At 38.0% G+C, this 15636-nt stretch overlaps 1 long non-coding RNA gene across 1 annotated transcript in view; it reads left to right on the forward strand.

The window, feature by feature from the left end:
- Positions 1-15636, forward strand: part of LOC122422894 — a 402179-nt gene that overhangs the window by 22064 nt on the left and 364479 nt on the right. The window lies entirely within an intron of this gene.

Here is a 15636-nt window from a genome sequence, read left to right on the forward strand (position 1 = left end):
GGGAGTTGGTGATGGACAGGGAGGCTTGTTGTGCTGAGGTCCATGGGATCGCAAAGAGTCAGACACGACAGAGCGACTGAACTGAACTCGAAATCTGGTATCTAGTGAGGTCTATTTCATTATTTACTCTTTCAGGGGATTTTTCTTGCTCTTTTAATTGGAAATTGTTTCTCTGCCCTTTTATTTGACTTAGCTTTCTCTGTCTCGGTGAATTTTGGAGAGATTTTTACCTATTATGGGCTGTAAAGTTTGTTTTTACATAGGAGTTTCCCTATGTAGATTGTGTTCATTCAGTGTCTGTGATGCAAGGGCTGATTTTGGTATGAATTCCAACCATCTCTTTCCTCAGTGCATGCTGGCCAATATCACCTGGCTAGGGGCTGTGGTTGGTGTGGGACAGGACTTCATCTCTGCTCTGTGGCTCTCTCTGCCTTGTCCGGGGTGGGGTCTGCTCCCTAGTTTTTGGAGCAGAAGCCCCACGTCAAAGCAAGTGATGTCAATGCACTCACAGAGCACCAGTGTGCAACCTGCAGCTCAAGGTCATTTCTCTTCCCCCACTGCACCATCCTAGTTCAAGGTTATGGTGCGGAACAGGCCTGGTTGTGGTACTCGCCAGGCTGAGACTTGCGGTTGAGGTATTTTGGCTTCTTGAGCAGAGGTGACCGTATTGCCAGTGGAGATGTGGGCTGCCTCTGTGGAGGCGGTCTTCTCCCGGGACCTGTCTGCCCCGTGTCCAGCACCGAGTCTTCCGTGCCTCCCATCCAAGTGCTGACAGTGGCCTCTGATGCCTCACCCAGACTGCATTCCAGTCCATCTGTGTCCTCAGATAGACTCTTCTCTTGGGAACTGTCTGCCCCAGACCCTGCCCCAAACTGCGGCATGAAGGTGGCTGGGCTGGACACCTGCTAGACTGGAAAACAGAATAGGGTGTGCAGATCACCATGTTTTCTGTGGTGCCTCTGGAGGACATGCTGACAGTGGCCATCACTGCCCCACCTGAGCAGCACCCAGACTCCCCGGATATCCCTGAGAAGTTAGACTGAACCTTCTCCCAGGGCCTAGCTGGCCAGGACTTCATGCCAAGCTACGGTGTGCAGCAAGTGATAACAAGGTGTTCACCTGGCTAGGAGTGGGGATGAAGTGGAGAGTGATCCAGAACCAAGGCAAGCTGATTCTTGACACTGCTGCGCCCAGACTACACCCCAGGCTGTCTCTGCATAGCTAGATGAGTCTTCTCAGGGCCCAATAGTCCAGATCTTGCACCAAGTTGTGGTGTGGAGTGATCCAGCTGGGCTTTGTTCCCCAGGGTTTGGAAGTGCAGGGAGGCAACAGCTGCCAGTGCGAAGCCCTCTCCACCCTGTCTGTTGGCAAACCAGCACACACGCATTCTTTGCTGGTAGAGTCTAGGGTTCTCCAGCCTTCCTATCTGTCCCAGCAGTTCTCCCAGCAGCCAAGGTATTTTATCTCCTCTGAGTAGGACCGTGGGACTGGGAAACCCACTCTGTGGCTGGACCCACTCACTCCCCAGGGCAAGGGTCTGCTCTTTCAAAACTTCTCTTCCTTTTAGATCCCTCCAAGGGTTGGAGGTCCCAACTTTATGCTTTTTTTCTGTCCAACCCAGTCACATGGAAATCTTTCTTGTAGCTTTTGTTATATGGGAATTTTTCTGCCAGTTTCCAGTTAGTTTTATATGTAAATTGTTTCAGAGGAAGATGTATTTTTGATGTCATTGTAGTGAAGTGAAGTGAGTGAAGTGAGCTCCATATTTTCCTACTCAACAATATTTATCCCGCTTCTGAAAAAATATTTTAAGAAGGAAGTTGTTTTCAGCATCCCTCGGTATTTCCTAACATTTTTGTGTGTCTGCTGCCCCTTATGTTGCTCTTATTGACATAAATTTCATGTAAAGTTCATATGTATATGTGAATATCTATGTGTGTGCATGTACATATATGGATGTCTATGAGATATATCTCTATGCTATTCATAGATATCTATATGAAATTTATTTATACCTATATATAAATATATATATATCTTTATGAACTAAATAAATGATAGCTATTCATCCAGATTACTGAATAGCCCTGAGATTAATGTCGATAGCGCATGGCTAAGAAGAAAGTGGGGCTTCCCAGGTGGCTCAGAAGTAAAGAATCTGCCTGCAATGCAGGAGCTGCAGGAGATGCGGGTTGGATCCCTGGGTCAGGAAGATCCCTGGAGGAGGGCATGGCAACCTACTTCAGTATCCTTCCCTGGAGAATCCCATGGACAGAGGAGCCTGGCAGGTTATGGCCATAGGGTTGCAGAGTCAGATATGCCTGAAGCGGATAAGCATGCTCTCACACAGGAAGAAAGTAATTATATTCCAACACTCCATGTTCTAAGATGGCTCAGATCTTGGTATAAGATGATGCTCAAGAGAAACCAGCTGGTGTTTTCTGTCTTTATCTTCACACACTGAAGTAAGTGAAAGCTCTGAGAAACATTCTCGGTGCTTATGTTTGGGGTCTATTTTCTCTAGGGAGAGCTTGATTGTTTCCACAAAGCAAGGAGTTTTACTTTAATAAAATGACTAGTACCTGACCCTGGTCTGAAGATGTCTAAAGCAATCAAATATACAGGAATAGCCTACATTTAATGCTTCAAATGACCAAATTTTCAGTGCCCAGTAATGAGAAGATAGTTTCCTTCGTCCTTGTTCACACTTAGAAGCTAGAAATCGTCCTCAATGGCCTCTTTCATTAAATCACTGGTGTCTCAGCTGAGCTGAGGGAGCATGTCAGCCTAGCAGTCTCACAGACAATACCACATGAATTGTGAATAGGACTGAGTAAGCCATAGCTTAGCCTGTGGAGGTTCCCCCATGAGGATAGGACTTTGGTGACATGTCTAAGCATGCCTACAAGAAGCATCTACATTTCTTTCTTGATTCTGCTCTATAACCTCATCAACATACTCATTCTATGGCATCAAGTTGCTTTAGATGAATTGACTAGCTAATAGACAGATCACAATAAAATATGCCAACATGATTTACACCATAAACATCCCTATTATCTGAGCAATATGGGAATTGAAGGCAGTGTAGCAGGAGGAAAAGGGAAGTAACCTTTTTATAACATTGATTGTGTGGCTAGCAGTACACAGTACCCTACATGTAATGCATCCCTTAATCTTTACAACAACCCTGTGAAGTATTATGACTGTGGAAATTCATTAGAGGAGAAAGGTGGTTTTCAGAACACAGAACTCATTTTGTCTAAGTTCTTACAAAGAAATACTGGCAGAATCAGAAACAGTTCTTGGTCTGTCCTTCTCAGGAGTTGAAATGCTTTTTGTTATGAAAGCTTCAGCAAGGAGAACATTTTCATCAGGGCACCTTTTTATATCTTACATTTTAAATTTTATCTCCACTCATCATAAAAAGGATGATCACTTTTAAAACTTACTATCATGGTGTCCATGTATCCCTAAATTAAAAATGCATATATTTAAAAGATTTTAAAAGTTTGATCATGGACTACCTTAGCAAGTTTATGGATATATACATTCTGTGTTTGTTTTCAAATTATTAAAATAGTTTCAAAGATGAGGTTAGCATTGCCATAAAGTGTTATTATTATTATTATTATTTTTGGCCATACAGTATTCTGTGTAGAACTCACCCTTGAACAACAAGCAGTGTTAGGGCTGCTGACTCCCTATGCAGTGGAAAATCCAGGTATAAACTTACAGTTGGCCCTCTGTTTCTGTGATTTTGTGTCCCTATATTCAACCAGCATGCACCACTAACACAGTACTATACTATGTGTTTGTTGAAAAAAATCCACATACAAGTAGATGAGTAGAGTTCAAACCCATATTGTTCAAAGGTCAGCTGTACGTTATAAATATTAACTTATTTATTTACTGCATAGCCTAGGAGGCAGGTACTATTTTTATCGCTACTTTAAAGATAAGGTACAGAGAAGTAATTTTACCAGAGTGCTTTATTTTTACTAAGCGATATGAAAGGAGAATTAGGACTGAAGTATTTAGCTTCCAGAGGCACACCCTTAATCACTTTGATATATTACTGCATCTATATGTCCTTCTAAGATAATGGTATGAATTGCACACTAGTATTATGGCTTGCATGAAAATTAAACAATGTACACAAAATTAGAAATTAATACTGAAATGCAAACAAATGTGAAAATATGTTCTGTTACATCTTCTGAATTTGAAAGGATCATCTTTTGCAGCCTACTGATTTAGTTTCTAAATTTTTTATCTCATTTTGACTATAACAATTAGGATTCTATCTTTACTTATATTTTGAGAAGAGGATTTTATTCCTTTACAAAACAGGCAAAAGAGAGATAGGAGTTTTATTCCCTGTAAAGGTTTTGTTGACTAGACCCTGAAGATCATCTTTGGAATAAGAAAGAAGAGAACATATGGAAATTAGTAGCAAACTATCAAAAGAAATGATATTTCAGAAGCAGTAAGCAGAGTTTAAAAACCATCTGTGTATTTATCAAATATGTCTGTATAATAAACATGCTTTGTAGGTGATCAGTTGGGTTTGCAGCAGTGATTTTATCTTCATTGTCTGACTGATTAGAACAAGAATGCTCACCTTCTTCTAAAGATATGCTTTCCTATCAGACGTAGAAACTTGAAAAAAAAAAAGCATTAATGAAATATTTACCTGTGTTAAATGCACAAGTGTTAGCATTATAGAAACAGAAACATTGTTTCATTTAGTTTAATGAAATTCATACTCAAATAGGAATTTTTACATAACAAGCTACTAGATTTCCACTATTTGTCCAATTTTGCTTTTGGCAAAAACATGAGTCTAGCTTCATTGCACAATTTCCTCCGAGTTTTCCAAGCCACAAGTAGACAGGTAATTCGTATGTCTCAGTGGGGGTGTTTTGGAGCATGTTTCATGCATGATTTCAGTGAGAGAGGCAAATGAGATAACCAGGAGAGATCCCAGGAGCTAACTTTTCCTATGCAGAAGCTCCATTTAAAAAGCATAAAATTGTAATAAAAATTAAAAATGTACAAAGTACATAGAAGCAATGTTTGTGGTTAGAGGAAAAGGGGCCTAATTTAATCAATCTTTTCCTTAAGAGTTCTATTATTTATTGCAGATATGATAGGGAATTATTTTGGTGGTGGAATTTAGCTAGTAGGCAAATGTCAACATGGAATTGCCAATTTAAATCATCAACCTCAGTCTCAGTCCTTCATCTTGAAAACAGTATCAGCAGAATTTGCTAATAAAAATTTAACTCTTCAAAGCTTGGAAGTATGTTATATTAGTCTATCCTTAGAAAAATCACTTTAATAAGGTTTGATATGTTTATAATAATTTCATATCTAAAAATAGGAGTTATCCCATGGGAAGAACACTCTATATAATTTGTGAATTTTCTGGGTTTCTTTTAATGACCTTGAAATTTGTTTCCTCAGCACATTTTTAACATATACCTCATCCCACAAGGCTTAACATTAGATTGTATTTTTTTTGGAATGTCTCAGAAATTGTTATCTCCTAGAAAAGAGACATACACTAGGAAAAACAACTTTTTAAAATGTGTTTTAAATTCAATATATATTATGATAAATAGATAGATCAACTTTCTTAATAGAATACAGAATCTACCTGCCCAAGTAAATATGTCCTCATGGTAACTTTTCCTATGGCCAAATAGAACTAGATATTCATATTCTCTAGATAAATGACGCATTTTATCAGTAGCAAAATAATACTAAAGCCAAGGTCCCCAAACATACTGTATCTTACATATTTTAATTTTGAGTTAAAACAATTATATTCAATTCAGAATGATGAACTCCGCAAACTATTCAACGGTACACCCATCATTGACAATGTTAATAAATAAGAAAACATGAATTAGAGCTCAATCTGATCTAGGCCTGGATGACAGCCAAGGCAACATTTTATCTAAAACTGTTTTACTCAGAATGCCCAGGGCTGAATGTTATACTACTACACTTCCAAAATGTAAAACAGCTCTAAAATAATGGACAGATATGGAGCTAAAGCAACTCCAAAATACAGATAGATAGAACATGTGTATATATATATATATATACTATATACACACATATATATATGTAGTATATATATATATATAGTATATATATACACACACACATATATATATATATGTAGCACATAGTCTAAATTCTAAATATGGATTAGTACCTCTTCTATAGAAGATTTTAAGAAAATATTTCAAGGGTTGGACCCTCTTTTCAAATAAGGCAAATGCTTGTTGACGCTGTCCTATATATCATTTTGCAGCTGCTATTTTATACTGAAGCATTCACAACTGGAAAGTGCTAGCTGGCTTGTTTTAAGGAACACGCCACCAGCTTTGAGTCCTGTGCTGTGGCACCAGTAGCTCACCGAGCGGCACGGACGCCCCCCCTCGCCTGCGAGTGTCTCGAAAATGCCTGCACGCCTTTGCATTTGCTTTATTCTCTTCACAAAAATTTAACACATTAATATGAAAATTCAGATTTAACCTCCATTTAGATTGCAAATATCTATATATATATATGAAATATAGTATTTAAAAACACTGGAGTAATTTAGGAATGACACGTTGCCTCGTCAAATAACTACACCTTAGTGGAATTACGTATGTAGTATAGCATGTCTATAATCGGCCCTGTTCCTATTTCACCGGGCTGCCCTGGTGGCTGAGAAGGTAAAGAGTCTGCCTGCAATGTGGGGAGACCCGGGTTCTGTCCCTGGGTGGGGGAGATCTCCTGGAGAAGGAATGGTTACGCACTGCAGTACTTTTGCCAGGAGACGTCTGTGGGCAGAGCAGCCTGCCAGGCCACAGTCCCTGTCTCAAAGCGTCAGGACTGAGCAAGTAACACTTTCACATTCACCTCCTATTTCACGGCCGTTAGAGCTTTTTTCAGATACTATCACTTTACCCTTTTCTTTTCTTTTTTTTTTTTTTCACTTTACCCTTTTCTTACTTTGCATTTTATCTTTCTTCTGTCAGGCTAGAAGAAAAGAGATAAAACAATACTCTTCAACAAAGTGCTTGTTTACATAAATAATTTAAATTACCCAATCAGCGTGTCAGCAGCATTCCTAAGGCCTGGTTTTGTGTCATCCTTGGAAAGAAGTCCTGCTCAGGACAACAGCAGTCTTCTCTCTAAGCTGTACCCCTGGAACCATCCCAAACATGAGGTTTCAGAACAACCCCGTCTGTGAGCCCGAGGGCTTGTGGGGGCATCTGGATGGCCGTGGGCAGAGTGAGTGGTGTGTGGTAGAGGTTCCAGAGCACTCTGAGGTGTCCCCCTTAGAATGCAGGAGGTCCTACTCATACAGTGCTGTCTAGCCTGACAGATCCAGAGCATCCGAAAGAAGCAAAGAAAATTTTTGAGAAATTTTTGAGAGGTACAATTGAACACAGGAACCCAACGAGGCCAGGGGCCTGGAACAGAGGGTGGCTTACTGTGCTGAAAAGCAATATTCCTAAAAAATGCCCTCCCTTTCTTTTTATCAAGATACTATTGTAACCTACCTTTATTCATAATATAGTTGAGTGACTAAATCACATGCACATGCTTCTCTAACTTTTCCCCTTTTTCATCATTGTAATGAATAAAGAACAGTTTTTATTTTAAGTTTAGCTCTGAACTGAGGTCAAAGTGGTTTTTCCCCTAAAGCACTTAAATACAATGTGAATAGGTGGAAACTGGGAAATTTTATACAGTTAAAATGACTTTCTCATAACTGGCCTGCTATAATTAACTTTACATATTCTTCTTCTTTGAAAAACACTCCATATATTCATTGATGATTCTAGAATTCAACTGTTACAGGAATAATTCTAGCCAAAATTATGAAGTAATAGTTATTAAAGTATTAAGTATAATAAATTCCCAACAAATATATAGTTTGAATATTAAATGAATTTCATTTTCATTGTAGTATATTCCCTTCTAATAGCCATTCACCCTTATGAATTCACTTATTCATTCAACAAGCATTACTGAGTGCTTCTTATATGCAACATACTAATCCAGATCGGGATAAACATCACATAATAGAACAGAAAAAAAGGACCCATGTCATTAAGGCTTCTTCGGCCTCCCTTTTCCACACTGAGTCTTCTGAACCACTAACCAAGGGCAAGTATGCTTCCTACAATCAGCTTCAGTGTGCCTTCTCCCATCTATGCAGACTGCATTGCTCTCTGGGAGCGATGTCTTTATGACATTCTTTGTCTTAAAGCTTACCCGTCCTGGAGAACCTCTGATCTGGTATGTTAATGGCCCATCTTCCTAGTACAACACATTCATTTCAACCTATAGCTACTAGAGACATCTGCATAGTAACTTTGACTTAATCTTGAGGAGTAGCCTGTCTATACTGTACTGTAAAATTCAGTTATGAGAATTTTCAAAGGAATGAAAATCTACTGAGGAGATGGTTCTGTCTGTATAGGCACTATAGTTGCAACATATATTATTGAACTCTGTCTGAACACTAAGTTCTATCCTTCCTGAGTCAATGACACTTTAGAAAGAAAAAGGTTAGTTTTCTACATTTGCATTCAGTTGCATCCCCCCTTATATTTTACATCAATAATTTACATAATAATAAACATATTTTAAGTGTATAGCCAAATAAATTTTTAAGAAGGTATATGTTCATGTAACCATCACGATTTGCCTCATCACTCAATCATGTCTGAATCTTTGCAACCCCATGAAATGTAGCCTGCGAGGCTCAGTCCTGGCAAGGACACTGAAGTGGATTGTGTCCTTCGCCAGGGACCCATCACCATAATCAAGATCTAAAACAAGTAAAACAAGTACCTCCCCCACAAAAGTTTCTTTTGTGCCATTTACAAGAACATCTTCTTCCAAGATTTTGACCTAGGCAATGACTAAGCTTTTTTTTTTTTTTTTTTTGCCTTTATTATCACCTTTCAGTTCATTTCAGTCAGCTCAGTCATGTCTGACTCTTTGAGACCACAGGACTGCAGAATGCTGGGTCTTCCTGTCCATCACCAACTCCCGAAGTTTACTCAAACTCATGTCCATCGAGTTGGTGATGCCATCCAACCATCTTATCCTCTGTCATCCCCTTCTCCTCCTGCCTTCAATCTTTCCCAGCCTCAGGGTCTTTTCCAAAGAGTCAGTTCTTCTCATCATGTGGCCAAAGTATTGGAGTTTCAGCTTCAGCATCAGTCCTTCCAATGAACACCCAGGACTTATCTCCTTCAGGATGGACTGGTTGGATCTCCTTGCAGTCCAAGGGACTCTCAAGAGTCTTCTCCAACACCACAGTTCAAAAGCATCAATTCTTAAGTGCTCAGCTTTCTTTATAGTCCAACTCTCACATCCATACGTGACTACTGGAGAAACCATGGCTTTGACTAGATGGACCTTTGCCAGCAAAATTATGTCTCTGCTTTTTAATATGCTGTCTAGGTTGGTCATGGCTTTTCTTGCAAGGGGCAAGCATCTTTTAATTTCATGGCTATAGTCACCATCTGCAGTGATTTTGGAGCCCCCCCAAATAGTCTCACTGTTTCCACTGTTTCCCTATCTATTTGCCATGAAGTGATGAGACAAGATGCCATGATCTTAGGTTTTTGAATGTTGAGTTTTAAGCCAACTTTTTCACTCTCCTCTTTCACTTTCATCAAGAGGCTCTTTAGTTCTTCTTTGCTTTCTGACATAAGGGTGGTGTCATCTGCATATCTGAAGTTATTGATATTTCCTGGAAATCTTGATAGGAGTTTGTGCTTCATCTAGCCCAGTATTTCTCATGATGTACTCTGCACATAAATTAAATAAGCAGGTTGACAATATACAGCCTTGACGAACTCCGTTCCCAATTTGGAACCAGTCTGTTGTTCCATGTCTGGTTCTAACTGTTGCTTCTTGACCTGCATACAGATTTCTCAGGAGGCAGGTCAGGTGCTCTGGTATTCCCATCTCTTGAATTTTCCACAATTTGTTGTGATCCACATGGTCAAAGGTTTTGACATAGTCAGTGAAGCAGAAGTAGATGTTTCTCTTGCTTTTTCAATGATCCAACAGATGTTAGCAATTTGATCTCTGGTTCCTCTGCCTTTTCTAAATCCAGCTTGAACATTAAGATGTTCATGGTTCATGTACTGTTGAAGCCTGACTTGAATAATTTTGAGCATTTCTTTGCTACCATGTGAGATGAGTGCAATTGTGTGGTAGTTTGAGCATTCTTTGACGTTGCCTTTCTTTGGGATTGGAATGAAAACTGACCTTTTCCAGTCCTGTGGCCACTGCTGCGTTTTCCAAATTTGCTGGTATATTGAGTGTAGCACTTTCACAGCATCATATTTTAAGTTTAGAAATAGCTCAACTGGAATGCAATCACATCCACTAGCTTTGTTTGTAATGATGCTTCCTAAGGCCCACTTGACTTCACATTTCAGGATATCTGATTCTAGGTTAGTGATCACACCGTCATGATCATCTGGGTCATGAAGATCTTTTTTGTATGGTTCTTCTGTGTATTTTGCCACCTCTTCTTAATATCTTCTGCTTCTGTTAGGTCCGTACCATTTCTGTCCTTTATTGTGCCCATCTTTGCATGAAATGTGCACTTGGTATCTCTAATTTTCTTGAAGAGATCTCTAGTCTTTCCCACTCTATTGTTTTCCTCTATTTCTTTGCACTGATCACTGAGGAAGGCTTTCTTATCTCTCCTTGCTATTCTTTGGAACTCTGCTTTCAAATCGGTATATCTTTCCTTTTCTCCTTTGCTTTTCACTTCTAGTCTTTTCTCAGCTATTTATAAGGCCTCCTCAGACAACCATTTAGCCTTTTTGCATTTCTTTTTTTGGGGGATGGTCTTAATCACCACCTCCTGTACAATGTTACAAACCTCCATCCATAGTCTTCAGGAATTCTGTCTTCAGATCTAATCCCTTGCATCTGTATGTTACTTCCACTGTAAAATCGTAAGGGGTTTGACTTAGGTCATACCTGAATGGTCTAGTGGTTTTCCCTACCTACTTCAATTTAAGTCTGGACTTTTCAATAAGGAGTTCATGATCTGAGCCACAGTCAACTCCCAGTCTGGTTTTGCTGACTGTATAGAGCTTCTCCATCTTTAGCTGCAAAGAATATAATCAATCTGATTATTTTGACCATCTGGTGATGTCCATGTGTAGAGTCTTCTCTTGTGTTGTTAGAAGAGGGTGTTTGCTGTGACCAGTGCGTTCTCTTGGCAAAACTCTGTTAGCCTTTTCCCTGCTTCAATCTGTACTCCAAGGCCAAACTTGCCTGTTACTCCAGGTATCTCTTGACTTCCTACTTTTGCATCCCAGTCCCCTATAATGAAAAAGACATCTTTCTTTATAGTTTTGTAAAAAGAGTTATCTGAAATGTACTTGTGCATGACTGACTTCTTTCACTTAGCATGTTTTTGAGATTCACTCCTATTATATCTATCAGTAGTATGTTTCAAATAGGTCATTGCATTGTTGTTGCTTAGTCGCTCAGTCGTGTCTGACTGTTGCAATCCCCTGGACTCCTTGTCTTTCAGGGTCTTTCACTATTTCCCAGAGTTTGTTCAAATTCCCGTCCAGTGGTCGATGCCATCCAACCATCTCCTCCTCTGTTGCCTGCTTCTTCTCCTGCTCTCAATCTTTCCCAACATCAGGGTGTTGTCCAATGAGTTGGTTTTTTGCATCAGCTGGCCAAAGGATTGGACCTTCTGCTTTGGCATCAGTCCTTCAATGAATATTCAGAGCTGGTATCCTTTAGGATTGACAGGTTTGATCTCCTTGCTGTCCAAGGAAGTTAAGCGTCTTTCCAGCACCACAGTTTGAAAGCATCAATTCTTCAGTGCTCAGCCTTCTTCATGGTCCAACTCTCACACCTGTACATGACTACTGGAGAAATCATAGCTTTGACTATGAGGACCTTTGTCAGCAAAGTGATGTCTCTGCTTTTTAATACGCTGTCTAGATTTGTCATAGCTTTTCTTCCAAGGAGCAAGCATCTTTTAATTTCATGGCTGCAGTCACCATCTGCAGTGATTTTGGAGGCCAGGGAAATAAAGTCTGTCATTGTTTCCATCATTTCCCCATCTATTTGCCATGAAGTGATGGAACCAAATGCCATGATCTTAGTTTTTTGAGTGTTGAGTTTTAAGCCAACTTTTTCACTCTCTACTTCCACCTTCATCAAGAGGCTCTTTAGTTCTTCTTCACTTTCTGTCATAAGGGTGGTATCATCTGCATATCTGAGGTTATTGATATTTCTCCTAGCAATCTTGATTCGAGCTTTTGATTTATCCCACCCACCCAGCACTTTGCATGAGGTACTCTGCATAAATTTAAATAAGCAGGGTGACAATATACAGTCTTGATGTACTCCTTTCCCAATTGGAACAAGTCCATTATTCCATGTTTGGTTCTAATTGTTGATTCTTAACCTGCATACAGGTTTCTCAGGAGGCAGGTAAGGCAGTCTGGTATTCCCATCTCTTGAAGAATTTTCCACAGTTTGTTGTGATACACACAGCCAAAGGCTTTGGTGTGGTCAGTGAAGCAGAAATAGATGTTTTCCTGGAATTCTCTTGCTTTTTCAATGATGTAATGGATGTTGGCAATTTGACCTTGGATTCCTCTGCCTTTTCTAAATGCAGCTTGTAAATGTGGAAATTCTCAGTTCACATACGGCTGAAGCCTGGGTAGAAGGGTTTTGAACCTTACCTTGGTAGCATGTGAAATGCGCACAATTGTGCAGTAACTTGAGCACTCTTTGGCCTTGCCTTTCTCAGGAATTGAAATGAAAACTGACCTTTTCCAGTCCTGTGGCCACTGCTGAGTTTTCCAAATTTGCTGGCATATTGTGTGCAGCACTTTCACAGCATCCTTTTTAGGATTCGAAATAGCTCAACTGGAATTCCATCACTTCCACTAGCTTTCTTTGTTGATATGCTTCCTAAGGCCCACTTGACTTCACATCCCAGGATGTCTATCTCCTGGTAAGGAACCATACCATTGTGGTTATCTTGGTCATTAAGGCATTTTTGGAACAGTTCTATGTATTCTTGCCACCTCTTCTTAATATCTTCTGCTTCTGTTAGGGCCATACTTTTTCTGTGTTTTATTGTACACATCTTTGCATCAAATTTTTCCTTGATATTTCTAATTTTCTTGAAGAGTCTTGTCTTTCCCATTCTATTATTTTCCTCTATTTCTTTGCATTGTTCACTTTAGAAGACTTTGTCTCTCTTTGCTTTTCTTTGGAACTCTGCATTCAGACGGTCGTATCTTTCCCTTTCTCCTTTACCTTTCAGTTCTTTTCTTAGCTATTTGTAAGTCCTCCTCAGACAACCATCTTGCCTTGTTGGATTTCTTTTTCTTAGAGATGGTTTTCATCACCACCTCCTGTACAACGTAATAAAAGTCTGTCTGTAGTTCTTCAGGCACTCTATCAAATCTAATCCTTTGAATCTATTTGTCACTTCCACTGTATAATCATAAGTGTTTTGATTTAGGTCGTACCTGAATGATCTAGTGATTTTCCTTACTTTCTTAAATTTAAGTCTGAATTTTATAATAAGGGGCTCATAATCTCAGCTGCAGACAGCTCCCAGTCATGTTTTGCTGACAGTATAGAAATGTCTTCATCTGTATTGCATTTCATTGTATACATCATTTCAGCTATTGATGAGCATTTGTGTGGATTTCAATATGGGGTTATCAAAATAAAGCTGCCGTGTCACTTCTGATTAAATTTCTGTTTGAATATATAGTTTAATTTTCTTGGCAAACATCTAAGAATGGAACAGCTAGGCAGTATATAATCAGTGTATATCTAAATATTGAAGAAACTGCTAAATTGTTTTTGAGTACATTTTACCTTCCCAAAAGAAGTATATGAGAGTTTGATTTTGCTCTATTTTCAAACTGTTTATTGATACTGCAAATTTTTATTACTTTTAGTCTTTCTAACTTCAATGTTATATCTCACTATAGCTTTAATTTGTATTTCCTTTATAACTTAGCATAGTTTACAATTTATCTTGTGCTTATTGACCACACATAGCTCCTTTCATGAAGTTTCTGTTCAAGTGTTTGGTCCATTTTTTATTGGATTTCTTATTATTGAATGTATACACACATTCTAAATATAAGTCCATTGCCAAATATATGCGTTGTAAATGTATTCCACCAGTCTATGTCTATCTTTTCATTTTTAATGGTCTAGTTTTAAAGCAGATGATATAATTTTTGATGAAGTACAGTTTCTCTCTCTCTCTCTTTTTTAATGGTTTGTGTGTTTTGTGTTCTATCTTACAAATCCTTGCCTGATCAAAGTTTGCAAATACATTCTCCTGTGTTTTTGTAGCAGTTATAATATTTTAGCTTTTAAGTATATCTCAAATTAACTGATACTATGAAGTGAGATAGTAGTAAAGTTCAGTTTTCCCCATTTGGATATAATTTAATTGCTTCTGCACCATTTGTTCAAAAGACTATCCTTTCATACTTAATTTCTTTAGTACCTTGTCTAAGACTAATTGACTATACATGTGTGGGTATGATTATGGATTCTTTTTTTCTGCTCCATTGATCTACATATTCTTTCTTATGTCAATATTACCCTATCCTAATCCTGACCACTGTAAGCTCTATAAACATTCTTGAAATCAATAGGTACAAATTCACCAACTTTTTTTTTTTTTTACCTTTTTTTGCATTTTCATATAAATCCTAGAACAAGGTTGTTACTTTTTACCAGGTTGGAAAAGTTTTTAATTAATTATTTAATACATTGCAATTGATACAGAGACTTTCTGAATTTCTAGGTCAGTTTTTAAAATGTGTATTTACAAGGAATTTGTCTATTTCACTAACACTTCAAATACATCAATTCCATTGATATAAAATTGTCTACAATATGTATTTATGTCTGAGTGTTGATAGTGATGATCTTTCATTCTGTATTGTTGATCCCTCTTTCATTTCTGACACTGGGAATTAGTATTTTCTCTTTTTTAATCAGTCCATTTATTTTTATCTTATTTATTTCCTGTTTAGTTTAAAATTTTTATTTTGTTAATCATTTTTGTCATTCTTGTAGAGATTTATTTATATTTTCTAGGAAACTGATTTTGGTCTAATTATTCTTATCTAGTGTTTGCAAGTTCTCTATTGAGATTTCTACTTTTGTAATTGTTGTTTGCTTACTTCTCCTTGAATTTAATTTGCTCCTCTATTTCTATCATCTGTAGTTGAACAGTTAGATCATTGATTTGAGATATTATCTCTTTTCTAATGTAAGCATTTTTAAATGTTCTAATTTTACTCTGCAGACTGGTATTACAGCTAAAAATGTTTTCTCTTTTTCTTTCATTTTTGATCATTTTGAACATTGTTCAATGTATTTTATGATTTTTATTGTTCAGGCTTATGTTAATTTCCAAATACTTGAAGATTTGGATATTTTCTTATTAATCTTTAATTTTATTTCATTGTAGTATGTTACATATTGATACATATTTTAATATTTATAAAGAATTCTATTATAAACCAGCAAATGGTCAATCTTGGTGAATATGCCTATGAAAAG

This window comes from Cervus canadensis, chromosome 20, assembly GCF_019320065.1.
Source record: "Cervus canadensis isolate Bull #8, Minnesota chromosome 20, ASM1932006v1, whole genome shotgun sequence".
Classification (NCBI taxonomy): Eukaryota; Metazoa; Chordata; class Mammalia; order Artiodactyla; family Cervidae; genus Cervus; species Cervus canadensis.